At 43.9% G+C, this 14,905-nt stretch overlaps 1 protein-coding gene across 3 annotated transcripts in view; it reads left to right on the forward strand.

Annotated features, from left to right (window-relative positions):
* PRR5L (proline rich 5 like) overlaps positions 1-14,905 on the forward strand; it is an 83,097-nt gene that overhangs the window by 11,087 nt on the left and 57,105 nt on the right. Inside the window, exon 2 of one of the 3 annotated variants that reach the window (XM_048855155.2) lies at positions 1,319-1,657. The gene's annotated coding sequence lies outside the window, so the exon portion shown is untranslated. Of the gene's footprint in view, positions 1-400; positions 1,658-14,905 lie in introns of those variants that run through there. The other 2 variants (XM_048855157.2, XM_048855156.2) reach the window with 2 other exon arrangements.

Raw genomic sequence — 14,905 nt, forward strand, 5'->3', positions numbered from 1 at the left:
TCAATGGCCCCAAGGATGCAGGTGGCATGGACATTTGTGCACTGGGCCCCTGCTAGCTTAGCCCATTGCAGGCTCAGGGCTCAGGTCAGCTGCACAGTTGTGAAGAGAAGGCACTAAAGGCAGTAGTCCCAACATCCAGCCCTGTGTGTTGGTCACAAGTGTGCAGCTCAGGTACACAGCTTAGTTAACAGAAGCAGAACTCTCCTAATGTGTTAGCAAGAAAGGGAGGCGTTGTGCATGTGATTTTGTTTGTTTGTTTGACAAACTTTGGGCTTGGTCCTGCACACACGTAAGCACCCGAGGCACCTGAATCGCCTGGGTGGCTCCACCGAACCCCGGGGGACTGTTTCTGTGCGGAAAAGCGACTCCTGCGTGTGTTTGCAGGGTCGGGGGTCTGTGGCTTTTCGGAGGCGCTGCAGGACTCCGGCTGCTGCACGTGAGCAGCGTTTCAGCGGCGCCCTGCCCAGGACCGACTGAGGAGCACTACCGCTACGCAGAACAAACTGCGGGGAAACCGGCCGCCACCAGAAAACCGCAGAGAAAGCTGGAAAACAACCCAACCCACCTATCGCGCGCTGGCTTTCCATTTCTGAGGCTGTCCAGCTGAGCAAGTCCCAGAGGAGCCGCAGTGGCTCCATCTCTCACTCCGTAATTAGTGTCCCCGGCGAATTCCTGCTCGCCTTCCCCCTGGGTGTGCTCGCCATTTGGGCTCAGACCCTGCCAGGCTCTCAAAAGCGGACTCCGCGGAAAGCTGGGAGAGAAGCGCTATTTTTGAAGTGAAATTCGTTGTTCTGTTGAAAGCATCCAAGATCTGATCATATTAAGGAACCGCCTCCTGCCCCCCTCTTAAAGTCACCAAGCCATAATATTTTGCCTTTCAGTTTCCCCCTCGCGGCGTGCTCTGCTTATCTAAACTCCCACCGGAGGCTGGATGCGATTTCAGCACATTGCTGCCAATTAAATGCCGCATTTCAAAACTGTTTGTATTTAGCAACACAAAGTCAGTGACCAGCTCCTTGGCAGGCCAGGCAGGCGCTGTTGAGGGTGGGCTTTAACTGTGCAGACTCAGACATCCCGTGCACGGTGCCCCTCATTCAAATCTTTGGTTCCCTCCCTCCTCTTCAAGTTTCCTCTGATCGGCTTTGTTACACTTGAATGTCTAGCATTAGCTGTGCCGGAGGCAGAGGTGCTCCAGCAGGAAGAGGCATGTGAAACTGTTGCATCTTTTTCTCTCTCTTCTTTTTCTTTCAAGGCCAAAGAACTTAAACTTCCTGAAATAGTTGAATAGAAGCTGAGCGGACTTTTCTTCTTTCCCCAGGAGCTGGAAACTGACTAACAGTTCAAGCAAGGCTCCAAAGCAGAGAGAGAGCAGCGGCACACTTCCTCCAGGGGACTCCCTGGACTTTCCCCTCTCCCCCATTTGTCTCTCCTGGGAGGAGCCAGCAAAAGGCACATTGTAAAAATAAAAACTGGACCGGAGCCGGCAAGTTGTAAAATTCTAAGTGGTATTGGCCAGATCGCGGCGGATAAAATAGAAACTCCTTCACTCCCTGATGTGAAAAGTCTCAGGAGAGAGCTGAAACATTTCTAGCAGCGGTCATCTCTTATTTCCTTCTCCAAAAGCCGCGATGCAGCCCTAACTTAACATAAAAAGGGGGTGAGTGTAAAATACACTTTCATTTTTGTCTTTACACTGGCAATCTAAGGTGGTGGGGGAATGCATTGTAATTTAGCGTAATGCAAAGAGAGGAGGGGAGATCTCTGAGGAGCTACAGCAGCAAATGGCAATCGTGGATTTCGGATCACAGTGTCAGCGTTTGTCTTGCTTGAACAGGAGATAATCGCAAGGTTTCAGAGTAACAGCCCTGTTAGTCTGTATTCGCAAAAAGAAAAGGAGTACTTGTGGCACCTTAGAGACTAACCAATTTATTTGAGCATGAGCTTTCTTGAGCTACAGCTCACTTCATCTGATGCATACCGTGGAAACTGCAGCAGACTTTATATATACACAGAGAATATGAGTATATAATATGAGTGGTCAGTTTGATGAGCTATTACCAACAGGAGAGTGAGTTTGTGTGTGTATGGGGGTGGGGAGGATGTGAGAAAACCTGGATTTGTGCAGGAAATAGCCCGACTTGATTATGTAAAGAGTTGTCACTTTGGATGGGCTAGCACCAGCAGGAGAGTGAATTTGTGTGGGGGGGTGGAGGGTGAGAAAACCTGGATTTGTGCTGGAAATGGCCCACCTGATGATCACTTTAGATAAGCTATTACCAGCAGGACAGGGGTGGGAGGAGGTATTGTTTCATATTCTCTGTGTATATATAAAGTCTGCTGCAGTTTCCACGGTATGCATCCGATGAAGTGAGCTGTAGCTCACGAAAGCTCATGCTCAAATAAATTGGTTAGTCTCTAAGGTGCCACAAGTACTCCTTTTCTAATCGCAAGGTTGTTGCCGTTAAAACGGTCTCTGGTGTGTTAACAAGATGTTTATCTTGAGAGAGTTTGCAGAAGAGAAGTTTGGGTTGTGTCTGACCTGCTATAAGAGCCATGTGCTTTATATTTTAGGCTGACACTTTCAGCTCGTTGGGTTGTTTTTGTCCATTTGTTAATGATTACTGAGGCATGGGATGCACTGACAGCGAGAGCCTGCTTGATTCAAAACAAAACAAAAAATGAGCAAGGTTTCCATTAACATAAACAAATAAAAATAGAATCTCCGGGCTTTTGATGTCTTTGAAGAGTGAGTCATCTTGAAAACAAAATGCCTCACTCTATCCCTTCCCCTCAGGAGATACAGTAATTCTGAAATTGGGGGTGGGAAAAAGAAATTTTTCTCTGGCTTTTTCGGTTTGCTAAATGAATTTAATTATAATGTAGCCTGTTTCAAAGAGACTGCAGCCATGTAACTGGCAGAAAGCCTGATTATCACTACAAAAGTTGTTTGTTTTTTTCTGCTGCTGGTAATAGTTCACCTTAACTGATTAGCTTGTTATAGTTGGTATGGCAACATCCATTTTTTCATGTTCTCTCTGTGTGTGTGTATATATGTATATATGTGTGTGTGTCTATATATGTGTGTGTGTATGTATATATATAAAATCTTCCTACTGTATTTTCCACTGCATGCATCCGATGAAGTGGGTTTTAGCCCACGAAAGCTTACGCTCAAATACATTTGTTAGTCTCTAAGGTGCCACAAGTCCTCCTTTTCTTTTTGTCCTAAAAGGCAGAGAAGAGAGATCCATCCTCTTTAACACCCCCTCCCTCCCATCTTTTCTCAGTACTTGTGTGAAGTTCATTTGTCTGGCTGTTTTGTGAATGAAAGTGGAACCTTTCTTCTTCCCTAATAATTGCTCAGGGTCTCTGTGCACTGGGAAATTTTTGTAACTGGCTGTTTTTAATAGACAAAATGTTAATATTTTCACCAGAGTTCCTATTAGTGGAAAGAATCCCAACACCCTTCTTTCCCCAGTTCTCTGAAATGTCCCAGCACTTGCAACTCTTGTCACTTGCCTGGGCTGGGCAGAAATGTAAATGTACATAATGCAGGTTTTGGGGGTGATGCAGTTTATAACTGCCTATACTTTTTATTATTTATTTATTTTTGCTGGCCTTCTAATCATATGAGCCCTGTCCCTCGATTTTGTGCATTTTTGTTTGTCAGCCACAAATTCTGAGCATAGTTGTAGACAACACTATAATTCTGTGGTATGAAAGGTTTCAGTTATGCTGAACTCACCAGTGTCTGTGGTTCAACACATAATATCTGTTTACAGTGTGTGTGTGTATGTTTAGAGTATATAGACAGTTATGACTTCAGCTAGGTTGCATAAATTCAGCACAGAAATTGATCCATAATCTTTCTTTTCCTATCATAGAAGCCACAGAGAAACTTTATCATAGGCCACAGTGGTATAAACTACTTCTTGGTTAGTTTCATGTCTTCATTGTTCTAATATTTATTCAAGATTTTTCCCTAAAAATCCCCAGACATTCTAATAGCTTTACAAATATAAGTCAAATTCTGCTCTCTTTACCCATGTGAGTAACTTCATTAGACTTGTCTATGTACAAAAATGACCTGTGACTGACAATGTGTGTGAGCAGTCGGTGCAGCGCTGAACATAATCTGTCCTGGTCTGCAGTTGCAGTTAAACCATTTCAACACCAATTCAGCTGTACCTGTCATCAGTAGTGGGAAACTTCTCATAATACAGACAGTAAAAAGAAAAGGAGTACTTGTGATCACCTGATGAAGTGAGCTGTAGCTCACGAAAGCTCATGCTCAAATAAATTGGTTAGTCTCTAAGGTGCCACAAGTACTCCTTTTCTTTTTGCGAATACAGACTAACACGACTGTTACTCTGAATACAGACAGTGTTACTGACTTCTATGTGAGCAGAATTTGTTCCACAACATGTCAGTGCAGCCATCTCTGGGGTGGAATGCACCAATCATTTAAAGGAGTACACAAGAACAATAGGCCATTGAAATTGTTTGGGACTGTCAGGAAGAAATACTTTTATCCAAGTGTTTTGGCAGGGGGAATTTAGTTAAGCAGAATGCATTTACCTGTGCTGGAATTTCCCCAGGACAAGGTGGTTAAACCTTCCTTAAACCTTCTATGTCACCTGAAAAGTGACATGGGCTCAGTTTTGAAAACCTCATTAATTTATTTCTCTCTTCCCCAAACCATTGAGTTTTTCTAGTGCCTTGATTTTGTGTATTAAAGCCCCCTTTTGGGGTAGTGTTGGCGGCAGGTTTTAGGGGCTGGATCTCTTTTTCATCTCTTCTTCCATCCCAGACTTTTCTTTCGTCCTACCTCTTTTGGATGAGCCATGTGCTTGTCTTTACTTATTGCATCTGCCATTTAAAATCAGAAGGAATAGCTTGGCCTTCTTAAAATTAGTGTGCTGGGGCTAGGGAAATCTTACCCATTTCCTGTCCTGACTACTGTAAATGAGGATTCCAGGTGAAGTTTTTATAGGCTCATTTGTATGAGACTATTAAAATGCTTGTGTGGTGAAACATATTTTTCAGATGTTAATATAGTTTTACTGTTCCTTTTTATTAGGAGGGAACTATGTAAAATGTCAAATGTTTGGGTTTTCCCCGTAACAAACAAGCATATATTTTCCCTGTTTTATTACCCTCACCACAATGTTATCCTGGATGTCTGGAGCAAAGTATATCTTGGACAATAACTGTAAGGATCCCGGTAATAAATATTTAACAAATCCCTGGTCACTTACAATTTCATGGTTGGTTTCAGAGTAGCAGCCGTGTTAGTCTGTATTCGCAAAAAGAAAAGGAGTACTTGTGGCACCTTAGAGACTAACAAATTTATTTGAGCATAAGCTTTCGTGAGCTACAGCTCACTTCATCGGATGCATTCCTGGTTGTCGCAATGTTGCTCCCCCTGGCTGCTTGGAACCTCAATAACAGCAGGGATAGAACTATGATCTTCTGCTTTGTGAGCACAGGACCCTATTATGTGAACTAAAGGGAAATCTCCATTAGCTGTCGCAGTGTAGGGCAACAGGGCACACAGTTCCATGATTTTAATTCATTTCCATTAGAGTCCAGTGGTATGTGCAGCCACATGCCAGCTCTTCCATTATACATCGTATGGTATGTACATTTGAGGATCTAAAATATGGCAGTAGATTTTGAGATGGAAATAGAGATTTAATTAGATCTTTATTTCTTTTAATCCAGTAAGGAAGAATATCTAAAAGCACTTTTATTCATAGTGTTTGGGCTCAGTTTCCCTGATTAACACCATTCATAAATTCTAAGACCATTATTATCTAGTCTGACCTCTTGCATAATGCAAGCCATAGAACCTCACCCAGTAATTCCTGCATCAAACCCATAGCTTCTGATTGAGCTGTAGCACGACTCTTAGAAAGGTATTCATAATTTCTTCTCCCAGTGAATGTGTCTAAGAACATAAGAGTGGCCATACTGGGTCAGACCAAAGGTCCACCCAGGCCAGTATCCTGTCTGCCGACAGTGGCCAATGCCAGGTGCCCCAGAAGGAGTGAGCCTAACAGGTAATGATCAAGTGATCTCTCTCCTGCCATCCATCGCCACCCTCTGACAAACAGAGGCTAGGGACACCATTCCTTACCCATCCTGCCCAATAGCCATTAATGGACTTAACCTCCATGAATTTATCTAGTTCTCTTTTAAACCCTGTTATAGTCCAAGCCTTAACAACCTCCTCAGGCAAGGAGTTCCACAGGTTGACTGTGCACTGTGTGAAGAAGTCTAGGGTACTATATTTTATATGAAGAAGATAAATCAGGTTCTCCCATTTACTTTCTCATAATACAAGAAAAAGGGGACTTCAGACGTAATGCTTTTTTGTTACACAACCCATAATTAACATGTGTCACTCACTGCCACAGGATGTCATTGCTGCCAAGATTTTAGTAGGATTGAAAAAGGGACTAGATGTGTATATAGCTAGGCAATGATGCGTTTGCGGTATGTTCAGGTTACAAGCCAATCACTAATTGATGGGGTTAGGAAGAAACTTCCCCAGAGGCAGATTATTCCATAATTGTACAGTGTGGGAGTTTCTGGCACCTTTGTTTGAAGTGGCTGGTTCTGGCCACTGTCAGAGACAAGACACTCAGCTAGATGGATTTGATCCAGTATGGCAAGCCCTGTATTCCTAGTCTTCTGCCCATCAATTATGAAAACTTTCAGTTCAAAATGGTTTAACTTGGGACACTGTGGTGGAATTCTTAAAAGAACTGTTGGTACATCAACAGTCAACAAAGCCCATTAGAAAACCTTCTATCGCTCTGTAAAAGCAAATAAAGAACTGGAATGTGGCTATTTACAGTGTAGTTGACAGCTAGCATGGATATCATAATTGCACCCACCCTTCAAGATAAAGGCTCCTTTAAACAGTTTTGTGTAACCAATTAATGGATTATACAATGTCAGTTCAGATGAGTTCCAAGACTCACAAGGTTTATTTTCAAAACTGAAGGGCCCAGTAATAAAAAGCTGTGTTGCCATCACTCACAATATTGGGTGTTTTTCTTGAAGTCCCAGCTCCCAGGGACCCTCAGCTTCCATTTAAAAAAAAAAAAAAAAAAAAAGTTTCTAGCTCCTATAGTTGTAAGGAACAACAATTTGAAAACAAGAACCAAGTCTATCTCACAGGCTCCGAAACCAGACGGCAAGTAATAGAACTCAAAATCGATTAATTTTTTAAAACCTTTTGGTTTTTAAGTCAGTCACATGATTCTTGGGGGGCTTGACTTATGATTTTTGAACATTTAGGGTTGACAGTGCTGTTAACCAGATAAGTATGGTGGTGTTGTCTACACTAGATGTATTGTCTTAACATTTACCACTGGTGAGAGTGCAAATGTAGATTTTACACACTAAGCAGACATGTGCTGTGATCCTGTTTTAGTGTTTGTCTAATGGAGGATAACAGTCTACTACTGATGGAAGCTGAGAGGTTATCTTTAGTTCAGATGGTAGAGGTCTGTGTTGAAAGTCTTCACTTCAAACAACCCCTGTTGAAAAGCCGTAGGGAGGGTTGTTCTGTAAACAGGGCTTGTACAGCCACTGGGGTTCTCAATGGCCACATTTTCTAACCCAGGGATAAACAGATGGTGAAAACACGGGTGGCTGGTCTGTTCAGGTTCTCCCACTGTTGTTACTACCAGTGGAGCTGCAAAGGTGGGAAATGTTAAGGAAGTGTCCAGTGCAGAAAAGGTTTAATTTTGCCAGATCACTTCTACTTATTGTATGGATGGACCTAAAAGATTTGTGTTTATTTAAATTGGACTAAGTCATGTCTAAAGAGATCTTGCATTTGCTCTAATTAGCATCTCATGGGCAATAAAATGTCATTAAATTTAACCTGACATGGCTTGCTTGCTTTAACCTGTGATGTGGGATTTGTTTTAATTGAATGTGAGCAGTTGATATGTTGAGCAGCTACATTTTTCTTTTTCTTTTTAAAAAATATCATGTTGCCAGATTTCTCCATAGGCAGAGCAAAGCTCTTCTAATCTTCACAAACTGTTCTGTGTGGCTAGGACAGTACGCTTTGTCAGAATGAATACATTTACATGCTTCCTGGAGTTTTGCTGCAGATGTTACTGGTATCATTGGAGAGAGACTGAAAACAGGATACAGCAGTTGAAAGTTCATGTTGGTTTTTGACTTTGAATACGTAAATGTGCTAGTTATTCCTCAGGCCGGCCAAGACCCCAGTCATGCAAAACATGTAGGTCCTGTCTACACTAGAAAGTGTTGTTGCTTACTCGTGGTGCATGAAAAATCCACCCTCTGGAGAGACATAGCTATGCTGACCTAACCCCTGGTATAGACAGCGCTAGATTGAGAGCAGAATTCTTCCGTTGATCTAGCGACCACCTTTCAGGGAGGAGGATTCGTACGCCGACAGGAGAACACCTCCCGTTAGTGTGGAGAGTATCTACAGTGACGTGCTACCGTGGCACAACTGCAGCGCTGCAGCTGTGTCACATTTGAAGTGTAGACAAGCCCTATGTCTTCACGGCCAAAAAAAAAGTGTGATTTTGCAGGGGAATAGCTGGAGTTAGCTATCTCCCGGTAAAATTCACGCGGAGACAAGGTATAAAACAGTTCCCTCTATGGGTTTTCAGCAAGGTTTGAAGTGAAGACCTTCAGCACAGACCTCTAGCATTTGAGTTAAAATTCCATGTAAAGTTAAACCCCTTAGCGGTAGGCCATTATCCTTTACTGTACGAGCTCTAGAGAGGGACCATGGCACAGCTTTTGTCAGTGTGTTAAATCTACACTAGTACTCCTACCAGTGGTAAATTTTAAGAAAATAAACCTACTGTAGAGAAGGCCTTACTTCTATGGGTAGTAGTATTGCCAACCCCAAGCATTCAAAAATCACGAATCAGGCCCTCAAAAAGCATGAGATTAACTTGCTGAAATGAGTAACGGTCAACACCACCAGGGGTTTATCTTGGACTAGCTACACTGTGATGGGAGAACCTCAGATGACTGGATGCTGCTGAGCTTGCTGCTTGGCAAAGCTATGAGCAGTGGAGGCACTCAAGCTCTCTGTCTGCAGACTCAGACAGCATTGGTTTGGGTCATTAGCCCTAATAGCTAGAACAGGGGTTCTGAAACCGGGGGTCGGGACCCCAAAAGGGGTCGCGAGAGGTAAACCTCCACCCCAAACCCCGCTTTGCCTCCAGCATTTATAATGGTGTTAAATATATTTTCAAGTGTTTTCATTTATAAGGGGGGGTCGCACCCAGAGGCTTGCTATGTGAAAGAGGTCACCAGTACAAAAGTTTGAGAACCACTGAGCTAAAATGTTCTTTTTAAATGAAATCTTTAAATTTCACAAAAAAGGATGGCTTAGCACTCCATGTTTCTGTATTCCACCCCTGACCAGGAAAAGGTTTTTTCTTGTCCCTGGCAAATGGTGTGTAGTTTTCTTAAGGCCTGGTACTGGATCTGTATTTATTTCAGTTTTAAAATTTGATTGTATCCTTTTGCCTCAGGCTGTAATCCGTTTTGTATTGTGGTTGTTGGTTAGTGAGAAATCTAGTTTGTCTTAATCCAGATTAAATCAATTCACTTCTCTTAAAGTCTGTAATTCAAAAGTGCTTATAATTTCAGGCAGATCTGCTATGTGACTATACGAATGAGTTGTTCTTCTCTAGCACTTTCCACCCAAGCCTTTTAAAGTGGTTCTACAAACATTTTAAGCCTCTTGACACCCATAAAAGGTAGGCATTATTTCCTCCATTTTTCAAATGGAGAAACTGAAGCACAGGAGTTAAGTAACTTGCCAAAGATCAGACAGGAAATCTGTGGTAGAGACAGGAATAGAACCTAGTTCTCTTGGTTACTAATCCAGTGACTTAATTACAACATCATTCTTTCCCTGTATGCTGTGGAGCATGACCTGATCTCTTTGGCTCAAAACTAAGCTAACTGGTCATAAAGAAACTCAGCTTTTTATTTTCTTAGAATTTTCATAAGGATTTTAGTGCTCATAGTACATGTGTGACATACACCTATTTAACACCATAGGTTCCAAAGAGGCCTCTGTGGTGTCAGAAATAGAGTGGGCCTTTTCAAACCGCGGTGGGCTGCAGGCAAAGGTTTTCTTATGCTTCAGTTCTCAGACTGTTCCCACCACCCCCACCACGTGTCTTGCTTGGAGTTTCAGGTGTGATTCAGCCTCAACAGCTCAAAGCAAAAGTCACTGGAAACCACTGAGTTTTTTGGTAACCTTTGCATGGTTTTGCTGTCAAATCATAACTGGGCCCAGGTTTGAGAGAACTTTCACTGAACTTGTTTAGAGGCTATAACGAAATCTATCACTGTGGTAGTTTCCTGGCAAACACTAGAGAGATGGTTGCCTTCAGTGGATAGGGCCCTGGGTTGGGAGACTTGGGCTTCATTGCTACCTCTGCTGCTCACTCATCTGAGGGAGTCATTCTAGGGCTCTGTAATTGCATTCCCTCATCTGTAAAATGATATCATGAGTCTTGCCCTCCTTTGTAAAACACTTTGGGATCCTTGTGGAGTGCTAAGATTAACATGTCTGGATCCCTCGTGAGGGATGATATACCGAAATGAGAGGGGCTGCAAAGCACAATATAGAATCATAGAGTTGGAAGGGACCTCAGGAGGGTTATCTAGTCCAACCCCCTGCTCAAAGCAGGACCAAACCCCAATTTTTGCCCCAGATCCCTAAATGGCCCCCTCAAGGATTGAACTCCCAACCCTGGGTTTAGCACGCTAATGCTCAAACCACTGAGCTATCCCAGGACTCATGTGAGGTGTTCAAGTACATTCCAAGACTGTGTTTTGAACTTTGTTACAACTCCCATCCACAATCGCATCATTGCTTTTAGATCGGGGTGAGATGGTGGGGGAGATAAGCAGAGGTACATGTTTTCCTCTGTGTTATAATTTGGAGATGTCATCAGCCTTGAGTTAGTTGAGCTTCCGGGCTTTAGTCCAGCTAAACCTGGCCTTCTTTCAAATTATTTAATAATTAATTTTTGGTATTTAATTACAGTACATGTGTCTTGTCTGGGTCATGAAGCCTGTGCTTTGTGTTTCCTGCATTCTTCTCTGTCTTTTGCTCTGAAGTCCAGCTGGCCTAGTGTGGCACGTAGGGTTTTAGTCTTCTGTATTCCCCTAGCTGGGAGCCTGAGACTTCTCAGATTTTTGGATCTGAGGAATGGTGAAGCAGCAAGTTCAGCCTTCTTGTTGGGGGCAGCAGAAGGGAGGAGCTGGAGGCAGGGAATCCTGGTTGTATCACCCCTCCTACTTGCTGCTGTGAAATTGCATGCAGCAGCAGTTGCTCTGACACTTTGGAAGGGAATTGCCTTTGTACATGTTCTTGACCAAAGGTAGGGACCTACAACAACATGCATTAAAAGGGGAGTCTGATGTTGTCATTTTGTAGGTCTTGAACTTGGATATTTTCTTATATAATTGTTTGTTTTACTACTGCTGTACCCCTGGCAAGACACTAACTTCACAAGCACCTAAACCAGTTCTTGTAGACAATCCAGTTCTCTCTCCCCTCCCCCAGTAATTTTGTTTTTCAGCAAACAGATAATTTTATGAGCATGTTTGTTTTAAGCAAATGATGACTAGAAGCTTCAGTCCTCACCTTCCAATTTGCTTGTGTTACTTTCTGGGGGCTTTTATTGCTGTCAAATAACTCTCTAGGTGAAATCAGAACTAACCCGGAGGATGAGATGTCAGTTATGTGGGTGGGATGGTGTTAGTACAGTACAAGTATTTTCAAACGAAACATAGTGGCAAGTGTGGCTTGTGAACAGAGCTTATCACCTGGCTATCCTTTTTTTCCCCTTTTTTTTAAATTTGAGAGGGAAGTGACAGCACTTTTTTGAGGGGCAGGTTTTAAATTTTATTTTGTTTATAATAGAGTAAAAATGTTTGTTAGCTTAGGTTTGGTATCAAAGCCCACACTGAAAAAGCTGATTTTGACAGACTGAAAACCATGAATCTCTTTCTAACAATAATGATTTGTTATAGCAGCAGTTGCCTGTTTTCATTATGTTGTTTCATTCAGGGTCTACACTAGCAAAACATCTACTTGCAACTTGGGTTAGCTGAGGTGCAGTGGAGTGGTGGCATTAGCTCCAACACCTCAATGGGGAAGGTGATGTTCGTACTCGTCCAGCTGAAGTTTTCTGCTTTGCAAATTGGTTTTCAACCAACATTGCAAACGTGAGCCATTGACGTATGACTTTGCAGTGGTTCAGCAACACCGGCAAATAGTGCTGGTAAGATGGCAGCTGGCCATGAGGAATGTTTTCTTCCCTCTCATGTTTAATCCTATTCTGATTTTGTGGAATAGAAACAGGATGAACCCTAACATAGTCCTTTACTTACAGTGTAATGTCTTTAACTAAATTCATTAATTCCTTGAACTAGAGTTTCCGCTCACAGAATTTACACGCTTTACTGGTTTTACCAGCAAAGTTGGTGACTAAGGGTATGCCTACACTGGCAGAGTTACATTGCTGGCAGTTACATTGCCACTCAGAGAGTGCTGAAGGGAAACCGCTGCTGGGTGGTCACACTGTCAGCTGTCTGCGCAATAGCATGTTCACACTTGCGGCACTTGCATCGGTATTTGGAGCGGTGCACTCTGGGCAGCCATCCCACAGAGCATCTCTTCCGCTTCTGCTGCTAAGAGTTATGGGAAGGCAGAGCGGGGTCATGGGGCATCCTGGGTCCTGTCCCAATGCCCCGTGATGCATTGCTTCACATCCCAGCAATCTCTGTGCTTCCGTCCACATTTGATGCCATCTTTCAACTGCTTATATACTGCGTGCTCTGCCTCTTCGGTCTGCAGGAATGGATCGCGCACTGTTGACCAATATGCTGCTCGCTCTCACTAACACGTCACATGTGGCAGCGAAGTTTTCCTAAACTACAAAGGCAAGAGGAGTTCCACATTGATCTCGCCACACGTAGTAGCGACGACACGAGATTGCTTGTGGCATTAATGGAGGTGCTGACCACAGTGGAATGCTGCTTTTGGGCTTGGGAAACAAGCACCGAGTGGTGGGATCACATCGTGATGCACGTCTGGGATGATGAGCAGTGGCTGCAGAACTTTCGGATGAGGAAAGCCACATTCATGAGAATGTGTGATAAGCTCGCCCTAGCCCTGCGGTGCAAGGACACGAGAATGAGAGCTGCCCTATCATTGGAGAAGCACATGGCAATTGCACTGTGGAAGCTCGCTACTCCAGACTGGTACCAATTGGTCACTAACCAGATTGGAGTGGGAAAGTCGACCGTTGGACTCATGTTGACAGAAGCGTTCAGGGCCATTAATCGCATCCTGCTCTGAAAGACAGTAACTCTGGGCAATGTACCTGACATTGTGGATGGCTTTGCACACATGGGCTTCCCTAACTGAGGAGGGGCAATAGATGGCACACTTATTCCAATTCTGGCACCAGACCACCTAGCACATTAATCGGAAGGGGTATTTCTCGATGGTTCTCCAGGCGCATGTGGATCACTGTGGGCACTTCACGGACATTAACGCTGGCTGGTCCGGAAAGGTGCATGGCACCTTGGAACAGTGGCCTGTTCAGGAAGCTGCAAGCAGGGACTTTCTTTCCAGACCAGAAGATCACTGTAGGGAAAGTCGAAATGCCCATTGTGGTGGTGGGAGTCCCCGCCTACCTCTTAATGCTGTGGCTTCATAAGCCACACACAGGGCACCTTGACAGCAGCAAGGAGCTGTTCAACAACAGGCTGAGGAAGTGCAGAATGACCATTGAGTGTGCTTTGGGCCATTTAAAGGCCCGCTGGTGCTGCCTCTATGGGAAGCTGGACCTGGCCGATGACAATATTCCTATGCTTATAGCTGCGTGCTGTACGCTCCATAATATTTGTGAAGGAAAGGGTGAAAGCTTCACTCAGGGCTCGACCGCTGAGGCTCAGCACCGGGAGGCTGAATTTGAGCCTCAGCGGTCCAGCCCTGAGTGAAGCTTTCACCCTTCCCTTCCCAAATAGTAGGGAGCGTACAGCTGAATTAGCCAGAGACCAGGACTATTAGAGGGGAGCAGCGTGGGGCCATAAGGATCAGGGATGCCTTGAGGCAGCAATTTGAAGCTGAAAGCCACTAATATTTGTTGCTATGCTCAGGAGTGCAGTGCTTATAATGCTAGGAGGTGTCTGTGATTGGTGCAGATGATGCACTATGAAGGTTTAAGAAAATTGCCTGTTGCTTTGCAGGTCTCTGTTTGCTTTCAATTAATGGAATAAAGATTGCTTTCGAACCAAAACAATTATTTCATTAAAAAACAACAACCGGAGGGGAGAGAAGCACAAAAAAACACATCAGCTCTGTGGGGGATGGGGAAAGGGAAGGTCCCAGGAGGAGGTGAGGCCCCAGGACGGTTAAAGATTTGTGTATGTTCAGGTATCATATGCAACCTTGTCCTTTTCGAGTGTAGTGCAGTGGGTATTGTACTTCAGCAGAGCTAAACTGCAGAGGGACAGGTATTGAGTGCAGTGGGTACTGGGAGTCTGCAGGGCTGGACTGTGACTGGGCAGGAGTGGAAGGCAGCTGGGACAGACTGGAGCCAGAAGGTTGATAAGAGTGTGTTGGCGGAGTCTGGAGGGCTTCAATTCTTGTTTTATGGCTGCGGAGTGCATCACGATATCATGCAGAAAATCCTCTTTAGTTCTTGGTGGCCGCCTTCTAATTCTGCGCAGCCGTTCAGCCAGTGATAACAAAGAGGGAGGCTGGGCTCCCAAGGTTATATATGTGAAGCCAAAATGCCACATTTTACAGAAGCAGTATCGTTTGCAACACACAGACCACTGAATCAAAACACAG

Source organism: Caretta caretta, chromosome 6, assembly GCF_965140235.1.
Source record: "Caretta caretta isolate rCarCar2 chromosome 6, rCarCar1.hap1, whole genome shotgun sequence".
Classification (NCBI taxonomy): domain Eukaryota; kingdom Metazoa; phylum Chordata; order Testudines; family Cheloniidae; genus Caretta; species Caretta caretta.